A 12,896-nucleotide genomic window follows, 5' to 3' on the forward strand; every position below is an offset into this window, starting at 1 on the left:
CTAGTCTTATGCATCTACTTTTAGGTATGTTGAAGCAGAAGGGAGGTACTTGTGGGTATGCTCTGAAGGGTGAAAACTGAAAAATGTCTCCATACACACATATTCTTAAACTAACCTCCAGCTTCGACTGAACCCCACCCACCACCCCTCCACCCATTATGGGCTTTGGATTCAGACATTATTTTTCTGAAAGTTCTGGGCTAAATATTACTCTTATTTTGGGAGGAGTAAGAGGTTAACCACTGGCACCCATTTTAATAAACCTTGACTTGTATGTAAGGATATCACAGTGGTGAGCCTATCTGGCAGAAACGGCAGGGACCCGAGGACACAATTAAATCACAGTGCACGTAAATTTTAATGGGGAATGCCACCCTAAAATACAGTCAGCTACGTAACGCTGGGCAGGGCTGCCATGAGTGGAGATCTCAGTACTGCGGAGGTGAGCGAGGGGCGGGGGCGGAGATCGGGGGAAAGAATGAACGCCCACTGCGAACCGTTCCTGTGCTGGTATCGTTCCATGTCCTGTATCTTATCGAACATAAGGATTGCAAAGTAGGTGTCGTAATTCTGCTAACTCTGTGGAAGTCAAGGTTCAAGGGGCTAGAATAAGTGCCCAGCGTCCCTCAGCTGGTCACTGGTGGAGCTGGGATGGAAGTCTGCGTCTGTCTGAAGGCCATGTTCTTTCCCGTTGTGCCGCAGTGCAGAAAATGCTGAAGATAAATTCGTCTCTCCTAATTTTCCCCAGAGTCCATTCCAATGATAATGAGAATTGATGCGCATCTGTAAAGTGGATCTTCTAGTGTAAGCCGTGTCCACAGAAATGACTCTTCAGTCCTGCAGACCAAAGTTACTTGATAGCGCTCCGGAAGGGCTGACACTCACGCTCACTATTTTGGAATGCTAAATGCTTTCCTTCATGTTCAAATTGCTTCTCTGTTTAAAAGGCAACATGAAAAGCTTTTCAAGTTTTAAAAATGACCGCAGGGAGACTTGTACATGCCATTTGAACTGTGACTGTTGAGAAACAAATGTCGTTTTTATTTTTAAATGTTCCTTCAACTCACAAAGACATTTAAGAAACAAAAATGAAGCTTTTAAAACATCCTACTTACCCTAGATTGATTTGTTCTTTGCAGAGCAAGAGCCAAATGGTAGTCAAAAAGGAACTGCTTAGATTAGGTTCTGCAGCCCAGTGGGTGGTCTCAGGATTGTGAGGGACTCTTTAAGGTCTTCTGTTACTGTGAGTCCACTGAGACCCTCAAATGACATATGTTGTCCTGGGTACTAGCTCAAGTAGCCCACATCTATAACCACTTATTGAGAGCTTACAAGATAGTACATTCTGTCTCCACTATTCCACACCCTAACATATTGGTATTAGGAAATAGACCTGATTAGTTATGTCTAGACTTTGTGACAATATTCTATTCATTTTCCATCTGTTTTATAAAGGAATCACTGAAGGAAATGTGGTCCAGGACAAGTCTTGGTGACAAATGAATCTTGGAGACAAAGCAGGGTTGTGAATTTGATGATGACGAAGCACTGTTTAAGGGTGGAATAAGAAATCTCTTCACCATCTGAACACCGACTCTAAGTCAAGAAGATTTCCAAAGGAAGCTTTTAAGCCAATTGCTAACAAGTATTTGGTAAACCTAATGGGATAGCTATTCTTGTTTTGTTTCCCAACTGAAGCGAAATCCTTTCAGCCACATTTGAGCCCAAGAGACTGGAGGAATAACATTTTCTTTGTTTACCATTAGGGCAAATAAGAACTCCTGCTTTCTTCCCAGTTTAACTCAGGGAAAATGAAATTTCAATCCTGAAATATTTTTGAAAAGCTGCATTCTTTGATCATGAGATTAAAGAATACAAGAAGAGTTGACTTCAAAAAATTACACAGAGGTTAAAATGCAAGAATTCATTTTTATAACCTCAGATTCATCAAGGGTGACAACCTCAAGCTGTCTGCCACTTTCATTTATGTCTCATGGGGTGACCTTGAACAGAGCAGTGCCTCTATTTTTCTTTCTGCAAATGCTTACATAACAGCTAACCTTCAGATTGCAGGATGTGACTACTTCAGTGAATACAGGCATACCTCAGAGATTTTTAGGCAAGTGCAATAAAGTAAATATTGCAATAAAGCAAGACATAGATTTTTTTTTGTTTCCCAATACATGTAAAAGTTACGTTTACACTATAGTCTATTAAGCAGTCAACAGCCTTCTATTTAAAGAAACAATGCACATGCCTTAATTAAAAATATTTTATTGCTAAAAAGTGCTATCCATATAATCTGAACCTTCGCTGAGTTGTAATCTTCTTGCTAGTGAAATGTCTTACCTTGATGTTGATTGTTGCTGGCTGATCAGGGTGGTGGTTGCTGAAGTTTGGGGTGGCTGTGATCGTTTTTAAAAATAGACAACATTGAAGTTTGCCTCAGAAATTGACTCTTCCTTTCACGGATCATTTCTCCATAGTATACAAACCTGTTTGATAGCATTTTACCCACAGCAGAACTTCTTTTGTTAATAGAATCGGAGTCAATTCTTACAAACACTGCCTCTGCTTTATCAGCTAAGTTTATGCAATGTTCTAAATCCTTTGTTGTAATTTCAATAATCTTCACAGCATCTTCACCAGGAGTAGATTTCATCTCCAGAAAAGTCATCTATGTAAGTATTATCATGAGATTGCAACAATGAAGTCACATCTTCAGGCTCCGCTTCTAATTCTAATTCTCTTGTTATTTCCACCTCTGCAGTGACTTCTTCCACTGAAGTCTTAAACCTCTCAAAGTCATCCATGAGGGTAGAAGTCAACTTCTTCCAAACTCCTGTTAATGTTGATATTTTGATCTCTTCCTATGAATCATGAGTGTTCTCAATGGCATCTAGAATGATGAATCCTTTCCAGGAGGTTTCAGCTGACTTTGGTCCAATCCATCAGAGGAATTTTTGTCTATGGCAGCAATAGCCCTATAAAACGTATTTTGTATATAATAAGACTTAAAAGTCTAAGTTACTCCCTGATCCTTGGGCTGCAAAATGAATGTTGTATTAGCAGGCCTGAAAACAGTATTACTCTCCTTGTACATCTCCCTCAGAGCTCTTGGGTCACCAGGTACATTGCCAGTGAGCAGTCATATTTTGAAAGGAATCTTTTTTCTGAGCAGCAGGTCTCAACAGTGGGCTTAAAATATTCAGTAAGCTATGCTGTCAGTCGAGGTGCTGTCATCCAGGCTTTGTTTTTGCATTTATAGAGCACAGGCAGAGTAGATGTAGCATAATTCTTAAAGGCCCTAGAATTTTCAGAATGGCAAATAATCATTAAAGTGAAATTAAAGTCACTCAGTCATGTCTGACTCTTTGCGACCCCATGGACTGTAGCCTACCAGGTTTCTCCGTCCATGGGATTTTCCAGGCAAGAATACTGGAGTGGATTGCCATTTCCTTCTCCAGGAGATCTTCCTGACCTAGGGATTGAACCTGGATTGTCTGCATTGCAGGCAGGCACTTTACTATCTGAGCCACCAGGGAAGTCATTGGCTCCAACTTAAAGTCACCAACTTCACTAGCACCTAACAAAAGGGAGCCTGTTTTTTGAAGCATTGAAACGAGGTATTGACTCCTCCTCTCTAGCTATGAAAGTCCTAGATGGCACTTTTCCCAATAGAAGCCTGTTTCATCTACATTGAAAATCTATTGTTGATTCATGAAAGCACCTTCATGAATTATTCTAATAAGAGCTTCTGGATAACTTGCTGCAACTTCTGCATCACCACTTGCTACCACACCTTGCAATTTTATGTTATAGAGATGGCTTCTTTCCTTCAATCTCTTGAACCAAGCTCTGCTAGCTTCAAATTTTTCTTCTGCAGCTGCCTCATCTTTCTCAGTCTTCATTTAATTAAAGAGAGTTAGAGCTTTGCTCTGGATTAGTCTCTGGCATAGGAAATATTGTGGCTGGTTTGATCTTCTATCCAGCACCAAAATTTTCTCCGTATCAGCAATGTTCACTTTCTTATTTTTCTTATGTGTTGATTTTTTTTATGTGTTTTTTATGAGTAGCACTTTTAATTCCCTTCAAGAATTTTCCCTTTGCATTCACAACTTGGCTAACTGTTTGGTGGGAAAGACCTACATTTTGGCCTGTCTCAGCTTAGACATGTCTTCCTCACTAAGCTTAATCATCTCTATCCTTTGAGAGAGACATGTGACTATCCTTTCATTTGACTACATAGAGGCTATTGTAGGATTAATAATCAGCCTAATTTCAACTTCGTTGTGTCTCAGAGATTAAGCAGACCTGAAGAGAGGGAACAAGATAAGGAAACAGCCAGTTAGTGGAGCACTCAAAACACACACATTTATTAAGCTAGTTTTCTAGCTTATATGAGTGAGGTTTCTGGTGTCCCCAAACAATTATAAAAATAACATCAAAGATCACTGAGCACAGATCACCACAACAGATACAGTAATAATGAAAAAGCTTAAAGTATTGCAAGAATTACCAAAATGTGACACAGAGACAAAGTGAGCAAATATGGTTGGAAAAATAGACTTTCTCAACAAAGGGTTGCAACAAACCTTCAATTTTTGTTAAAAAAACAAAAAACCCACAGTGTCTGTGAAGTACAATACAACAAGGTATACCTGTACTGTTACCAGACAAATCTCAAAAAGGTCAATACAACCAAAAAATTAGGAAAAACAATAGCAAAGACCCATGTTGGTCTGGATATTTTTTTCTTATCCCACACTCCTCCTCCATGTAAATAACCTCTCCTCCTCTGTTTGCCTCTTGCACACTCAAGGATAGTGTCACAGGCAGATGGGGATAGATTAGCTTAGAATCGACAGAAGAGGGGAAAGAGGACGAGGACTTTCTAAGCAAATGGACCCAGCTACAAAATGTCTTGACTTTTCATATAAGCTGATAAAGAACATTCCCGAGGGACAGAGAGTGTGAAAGCAAAGAGCAGTGAGTGCAGCTCTGAGGAGCAGGGTGACAAAGAAGTCCCACCTCTGCTGCCTACCCTGTTCAGCTGGTATAGCTGCCCACCATATTAGCTTGAGAAAGATTCTTAGGTTGCCCCAGCTTTGTGTGAAAGTGTGCTATGATTGATTACTGATATCTTACATGGGCGTGGCTGGGAGAAATGTAACAGAATAATTCCTGTTGTTGTTCAGCCATTGTGCCCGGTTCTTTGAAATCCCATAGACTGGAGCATGCCAGGCTCCTCTGTCCATGGGATTTCTCAGGCAAGAATACTGGTTGTTGTTGTTCAGTCGCTCAGTTGTGTCCAACTCTTTGTGACCACATGGACTGCAGCATGCCAGGCTTCCCTGTTCTTCACTATCTCCCAGAGTTTGCTAAAACTCTTTCCCATTATTAAATATTTATTCTCGAAACAGTGCAGTGAGATAGATAGATATTATTAATCTCATTTTATAAGACATGAACCTAAGACTTAAAGAATTTGAGGAGACTTCCAAGAAAACAACTATAGAGTGCCAGAGCCAGGATTTGAACTTGACTGTCTCTCTCCAAAGCTCATGCATCTTCTACTAATACACATTGCCCAACTCATCTGCTGACTTGCTCTGTGAACTAGGGAAAGATATTACTCTTGGCCTCAGGGTCTGCTGCCCACAAATGGAGGTATTGGAGGTATTAGACCCAGCAATGCCTACTTCATAGGGTCATGATAAGAATTTTGCTAGGTAACCATATGACAAAGTTCACAAAATCTTACAACTGCCAGTGGTACTTATATGGTACTAGCACAGAGTGTCAGGGATGATCACCTTCCTACCTTTTGTCTCATAAAAATACTGCTGTCTGTCAAAGACTCATTTTAGGACACTAAGGCCAAGTTCCTATAAATCAACCAATTCTGAGTGTGTGATTGCCTTCAGAGAGTATTGTAGTCACATTATAAAATTGCCTCCTGTTAAACGCTTCTCTCAGTTAAGTCTGTGAGAGAGAAACCTTTTTCCATTGGCAACTCTCTAAAGTGCTGGAGTTCCCTGCCGTAACTAATGTTCTTCTAGAGGCCTTAATAGATTGCTGAAATTGTGAACTTTAATACTGCAAAAACATTGGTTTTTCTTTAATGTGCTATAAAAAATTCATAAAAATAAGCAATATTTCCTGTGCATATTTTCATATTCACTATTTGCATATGTGTGGTTTTCTGTAAGCTTTTTTCCATCCTTAAAATCATAAAAATGCTCAAACTAATGCAAAAATATGGAATAAGTTTCACTGGAGATTATTACTAGAACAGTCCTGCTTCATACAATTGTCAATTAAATATGTTTTCAGAAGCACTTACAGACTGCATTGTAAAGGTTATTAACTCAGGAAATTGCTGAGTGACAGAAAATGAGAATCATTTTCCCTCCTACTTTTTACTTATATGTGTATATACATATAATATGTGTATATATATGTATATATATATGTGTGTGTATCTCTACTTTTTGTAAAACTATACCTAAGCTGGTGGCTCATATGGTAAAGAATCTGCTTGCTGTCCAGGAGACCAGGGTTTGATCCCAGGGTTGGGAACATCCCCTGGAGAAGGAAATGGCAACCCACTCCAGTATTCTTGCCCAGAGAATTCCACGGACAGAGGAGTCTGGTGGGCTACAGTCTATGGGGTCTCAAAGAGTTGGACACAACTGAGCATTTTCCTACCTAAGCTGAGGGACATGTGGATTTTATAAATAACAGTGTTTCTAATTTTTCAAAATTTAAGCATAGGAATTTATCACTCAAATTTCATTCTCAAAATTGAAAATATAAATATAGCAAAAAACAAATTTTAATGCCATCAACATGCCGCAAGTCATACCATTAGAACAGCCATTATTAAAAATGGAAACTAACAAGCGGTAGTGAGGCCTCCTAAGAATTGGAAGCCTTGTACATTTTTGATGGGAATGTGCATGTTGTAGCCAATGCAAAAAACAGTTTGGTAGTTCCTCAAAAAGTTAAACACAGAGTCACCTTATGATCCATCAATTCCACTCTAATGTGTATGTCCCAAAGTATTGAAAGCAGAAATTCAAACAGATACTTGTACAGTAGTACTAGTCACAATAGCGGTGGAAATAACACAAATATCTATCAGTAGATGAATTAGATAAACCAAATATGATATATCCATACAATGGATTATAATTCAGCCTTAAAAAGGAATGAAATTCTGATACATGTTACAACATGCATGAACCTTAAAACTGTTTTGCTAAAGTGAATAAACCAAACACGAAAGAACAAATATTGTATAATTTCATTTATATGAGGTACCTAGAGTGGCCCATCAAAACAGTAAGCAGCGTAGAGGTTGTCAGGGGCTAGGGCCAGGAGAAATGGGAGGTTGTTTAATTGGTATAGCATTTCTGTTTGGGACGATAGAAAAGTTCTGGAAATGAGAAAATAATGATGGTTGTACAGAATTGTGAATGCAACTACTGCCACTGAATTTTATACTTAAAAATGATTAATAGGGTAAATTTCATCTTATATGTATTTTACCACAATAAAAAAAAGAAAGCTAAATAATGAAGACAGACTGTGTCATGTAGTACTTAATAGATGAAACTTTTAGTGATCATCAACGTTATTTAAAAATAACGTTGACTTACAAACCAAAATAAACATTTAATTTAAAATATTTTTTAAAATGTCACCAATGCCTCAGAACCTTTTCAGTGTTCCTATCCCCAAATATTGTGTTGATTTTGCAACAAACATGCTATCTGGCACTGGGGATAGAGAAATGACTAAGCCACAGTACCTAACCTAAAAGTAATTATAGAGAACGCAGTAGTAGAAAACACAAACATGTAAGTTCATAATCCAGTATATTTTAAACATGTTGATAGAAGCATTTTTGTAGCATTGTGTGCCAAAGTAAGCAACCAGATTTAGGGTTAGTCTGAGAAGACTTCCCAGAAGGAGTGACATTCATTCTGAATCTTAAGGGATAAGTAAGAGTTTGCCAAGAGAAAGCGGAAGTTGGGAAGGGAGTGTCCTAGGAAGAGAAAATGCATCAGCCAGGCCAACCACAGTCCTGATGCAGAAGGCACAGGCTCTGGCAGGTGAATCTGAAGACATAAGCCCTTTCCAGAATACAGAATATAGCCCTTTCCAAAACAGCTTATTTTTTTTCCTATTTTTAATTGAAGTATAATTAATTTACACTTAATAAGTCCATTCTGAAGGAGATCAGCCCTGGGATTTCTTTGGAAGGAATGATGCTAAAGCTGAAACTCTAGTACTTTGGCCACCTCATGCGAAGAGTTGACTCTTTGGAAAAGACCCTGATGCTGGGAGGGATTGGGGGCAGGAGGAGAAGGGGACGACAGAGGATGAGATGGCTGGATGGCATCACTGACTCGATGGACGTGAGTCTGGGTGAACTCCAGGAGTTGGTGATGGACAGGGAGGCCTGGCGTGCTGCGATTCGTGGGGTCGCAAAGAGTCGGACACAACTGAGCGACTGACCTGAAATAAAGGGTGTATTGTGTAAGTGTAAAGAGGCAAGGAGAGTGATTAGATGATATTGCAAGTCTAATTATTTCAATATTTATTGAATGTCTAAATGTTTATTAAGTGTCAGTTTCCCTGGTGGCTCAGTTGATAAGGAGGCTGCCTGCAATGCAGGAGACCTGGGTTCGATATCTGGGTGGGGAAGATCCCCTGGAGAAGGGAATCGCTACCCACTCCAGTATTCTTGCCTGGAGAGTCCCATGGACAGAGGAGTCTGGCAGGCTACATTCCATGGGATCACAAGAGTCAGATATGACTGAGAGACTAAATCACAACCATAATTAATTTACAGTATTTTGTTAGTTTCAGGTGTGTAGACAAGTACCTTGAATAGCTTATTAAGGAATAATGATGTTCTCCTAAACCATGTGCATCCTTTGAAAAGTTTGAGAAAGGAGAGTACTGTCATCAAGGTTCATGTTTGATGAGGATTGTCTTCAGAAATAAGGGTATAGTGTGTAAGTGTAAGGAGTTGTGATTAGATAATAGATGATACTGCAAGTCTAATTATTTCAAAATTTATTGAATGTCTAAATATCTATTAAATGTCAGGCACTATTTCTAGACTCTGGGGATAGTCGTAAACAAAACAAAACAAAACAAAAGCCCTTCCCTCTTAGAGCTAGTGGAGCAAGAGAGAAAATGAAACTAATGAGCTATGAGACCTTTTTCTCACTTAAAGCCTTCTCTTAACTAGAAATATAAGCAGAGAACCAGGTAATGAAAACAAATATGACTGTAGAAAACACTAATTCTATTTTTTTCCTTCTTAATAGTAGGTTGTAACTTGTTTTCTTGAATTACTATTGCCTAAATCTATGTGGGTTCAATCTGCATTGGGAAGGATTTGAGATAATAATACAAAAGACTTTCTTAATAATGTTAATTGTTCTCCAGTAAAATGAGTCCTTTAGACTACCTGTGGTTTTTACCCTTCCTGGATATCTTCATAAATATTAAGCTCATTTCTTCTCTTTGGCTTGGGTTCTCCAGGTCTTGTTCACTTGAAGGCTAAAGAATGTTCATCATTGATGGTCTATAGGTTCTTCTTATCAGGATTCTGTGATAAGAGATCCTGCCTGGACCTTCTGTTTTCCTGTTTCTGTGCCTGTATAGACCATCTAGCTCATTACAAAATTCCAGAAAGTCAGAAAAGATTTTGGTCTGCAAGCCCAGATTGTGTGCAGTCCTGATTTTTTTAGCCTTCTCTTTTACTATTCTGAGCAGACTTACACTCAGCGGAACTTTGAGTTCCCCTTAACTCCTTTGATATTATATCCACAGCCTCCTTATTATTATTATCTTTGTCAAACTCAAGTTTGTGTGCCCAGTGCACAGTAGGGCCAAGCAAACCTAAAAGTTGGAGTTTGGAGCAGAGAAATGTTTTTCACAAGGGCCAACCAAGAAGAATGGGCAGGTTGTGCTCAAAAAGCCTGAACTCCCTGCGCCCCCAGCAGTTTTTCAGGGAAGAGCTTTTATTTTAAAAATCTGGGAGAAGGGCTGCAGGGTGTGTGAATTTCTTCTGACTGGCTGGCTGTGAGGTAATGGGGTGATACTCTAAAAATCCCAGTCATCAGCCTTCTGATTCCAATCACGCTGGGATCCCTGTGCTTGCAGTCAGACTGAAGTTACCATCCTCCACATGGGTAGAGGCCGGAGAATTCAGAGATATATATCAGATTGCTATGCATATCCCCAGAGGGGGCACCCGGACCCTGCCCTATCCTGCACTGCTGTTTCTTTTTGCATTTCCCCCCTTCCTTAATTAGTAATTGTTTGAATCAGTCCTTTGGAACTCAGGGAAAGTCCAAGAGGCTGAAGCCCTTTCTCTACAAGAAAGAAACTGGAGTGCACTGAAAGCCTTGCATACCTGGGAGGGCCCCACAGGGGTTCTGCTTGGTTTCATGATGATTGTTGCACATCTATTGGTAAGCCCTCCCAGGTCTGTGGCCTCGCACTGGGGATGTGAAGACTCACTCATCCATGCTCTACAAAATCATTTCCCCTTCTCCTCGGCATTGAGGTTTTCCATTTCATTTCAGAATTTGTATTTTAAAATATACATGTTTGAAGTGACCCCATAAGTACAAAGAACTATTATGAAGGTATGGAGGAAGGCTTATCAAGAGCTGCAAATTCTCCTTGATCCTTCAACTTCCTCTGGATTTTCCTGCTCCTCAACTAAGTTCGGTAAAGAGAAATACCTCTTAATTGGAGTGGGAACAGGAGGGTTGCAAGAGCAAAAGTGAGACCGGCCCAGGGAGAAGCTGGCCTTCAGTACCCCACGCCCACTCTGCTCACTTCTATTTCTCTTCCTTCTGGAAGCCTGTTGCTACGCAGGAACGTAGTCACTAGCACCCTAACGGGACACTGGCGTAGTCTGTTGTGGATTGCCCTGCTCACATGTCTTTCTCTCGCCTCTCTCCTAACAAACCTTGTGGATTTCGGTTCACATTTCTTAAAACTTTCTTTTTACCCTGAAAACTACTTCCAGTTAAGTTTTTTAATGGTTGACAATGTACTACTGAGTTACCACCCTTAGGAAAGCTTTCAGTTGTATGGATAGTGAGCATCATAGCCAAAAAGGTTAAATTATAACCGCATTTGATCAATTGTTCCAGAAGAGAAAATGACCAAAGAGAGGGTTTTTGATCCGGTTGGCCTTTTTAAAAGCTTCTTACTATCAAACATCTGACAGTCCCTTTCTCTGGCTCTAGAAAAGGCCAGCACAAGCCAGGACACAGAAACAGTGGCACAATCCTTTGTTTTGTTCCATTCATATTTTCCTGCCTGGGTTCAAGAGAAATTCTTCCAGACTGGCAATGTCCATTTAAATACTGAGATCCAAAACAGGTGGGGAAAATGATTACAGAAAAGTCAGGAAGATCATGGGTCAGTGGCATAAGATACGAGTGCTGGGGGAGTTACAATGCAGAGTTAGATCATAAGGTCAAGGGTGGGTGAACTCACAAGCTCTGGCAGCCATGTGTGACAGAGAGCATGAGCTTTGGTGTCAGATTTGGTTCTGTAGGCTGAAGAGGAGGTTCTGTTTATTTCTGTAGTATGGTCCTGAGGGTGCAGGCCCTTACCCTTCCTACACAGAATACAGCTGTGGGGAAGGATGGACTGTGGTGGAAACCAGCCCAGGAAGCTAGTGCACAGTGGGGAAATGGCTAATGTCACCTCTGAGATGCTGCCTTGGCATCTGGGCACAATCATTGGAATTCTTTAGAGCATGGTTAAAAGCACACATCTTATCCTGAAAGCCACTAGGCTTCATAGCTTTATATGCAGCTGCATCCAAGCCTGAGGCTGCTGATACTTGATGCCAGAGGCTATTTATTTAGTGCAGAGGGCCCATTTATATCTTGAATGAAGAAGCAAGGCCTGGGGATAAGAGTGGGGGAGGGGTGAGAACCAGTGCTGAGTGCCTGTAGCATCTTTGTCTTCGCTATTTAAAACTTGTAACTGAAATATTTAAAGTGAAAGTGAAAGTTGCTCAGTCATGTCCGACTCTTTGCAACCCCATGGACTATACAGTCCACGGAATTCTCCAGGCCAGAGTACTGGAGTGGGTAGCTGTTCCCTTCTCCAGGGGATCTTCCCAACCCAGAGATTGAACCCAGGTCTCCTGCACTGCAGGCAGATTCTTTACCAACTGAGCTATCAGGGAAGCCCAAAATATTTAAAGAAATTGATTTTAAATTCAAATTAAAGGGCAAATGGTTCAAAAAAAAAAAAGCAATTTCCTCCTCTTTCCCTTCTATGTGGCCTTGGGTAAATTTTTTAATCTCATGTCTCTCTTCTATAAAATGAACATCACAATATTCATTTTAGTATAGTTTATAGATTATAGATGATGTTTCTCAACAACTTAGACCAGAACCTAGAATATATTAATACAAAGGGCTGAGAAAATGATAACTATTATAAGTATTGAACTTGCTTTGCCAGATATGAAATAGATTGTGAATAGATTTACATTACTTGGATTTCCCTGAAACTATAAACCTCCTTGAAGAGCAACTCTGCACCTGTACTCACTACATTCCACAAATGGTTTTGAAGTTATTATGAGCTGACCCTGGGCATCTGGGAATGGACAAATAGAGGGGAGTTCAAGCTCTTTACATTTATTCTAAAGCTCACTGCTCCTCCAAGTTCCACTTTTCTTGTGGGTTATACCACCATTTTGCCCTTATTGCTGTGAGAGAAATCCGGTTAAGGTGCCCTCTTTCTCCTCTTGTCAACTCTAAAAGTTGAATGTTGTTTTCTTTGGTGAGAATTTTTAAGACTTCAAGCCTGGGAGGACTACATCTCAAGTG

The 12,896-nt window shown here is 40.0% G+C and overlaps 1 long non-coding RNA gene across 1 annotated transcript in view; it reads right to left on the reverse strand.

Annotated features, from left to right (window-relative positions):
- Positions 1–203: 203 nt before the first annotated feature.
- The window catches only part of LOC138984194 (uncharacterized), a 62,129-nt gene continuing 49,436 nt past the window's right edge, over positions 204–12,896 (reverse strand). The window contains exons 3-4 of the long non-coding RNA XR_011461459.1: positions 2,350–4,314; positions 204–1,017 (exon numbers count right to left, since the gene is read on the reverse strand). This is a non-coding gene — a long non-coding RNA (uncharacterized lncRNA). The remainder of the gene's footprint in view (positions 1,018–2,349; positions 4,315–12,896) is intronic.

This window comes from Bos mutus, chromosome 20, assembly GCF_027580195.1.
Source record: "Bos mutus isolate GX-2022 chromosome 20, NWIPB_WYAK_1.1, whole genome shotgun sequence".
Taxonomy (NCBI): Eukaryota; Metazoa; Chordata; class Mammalia; order Artiodactyla; family Bovidae; genus Bos; species Bos mutus.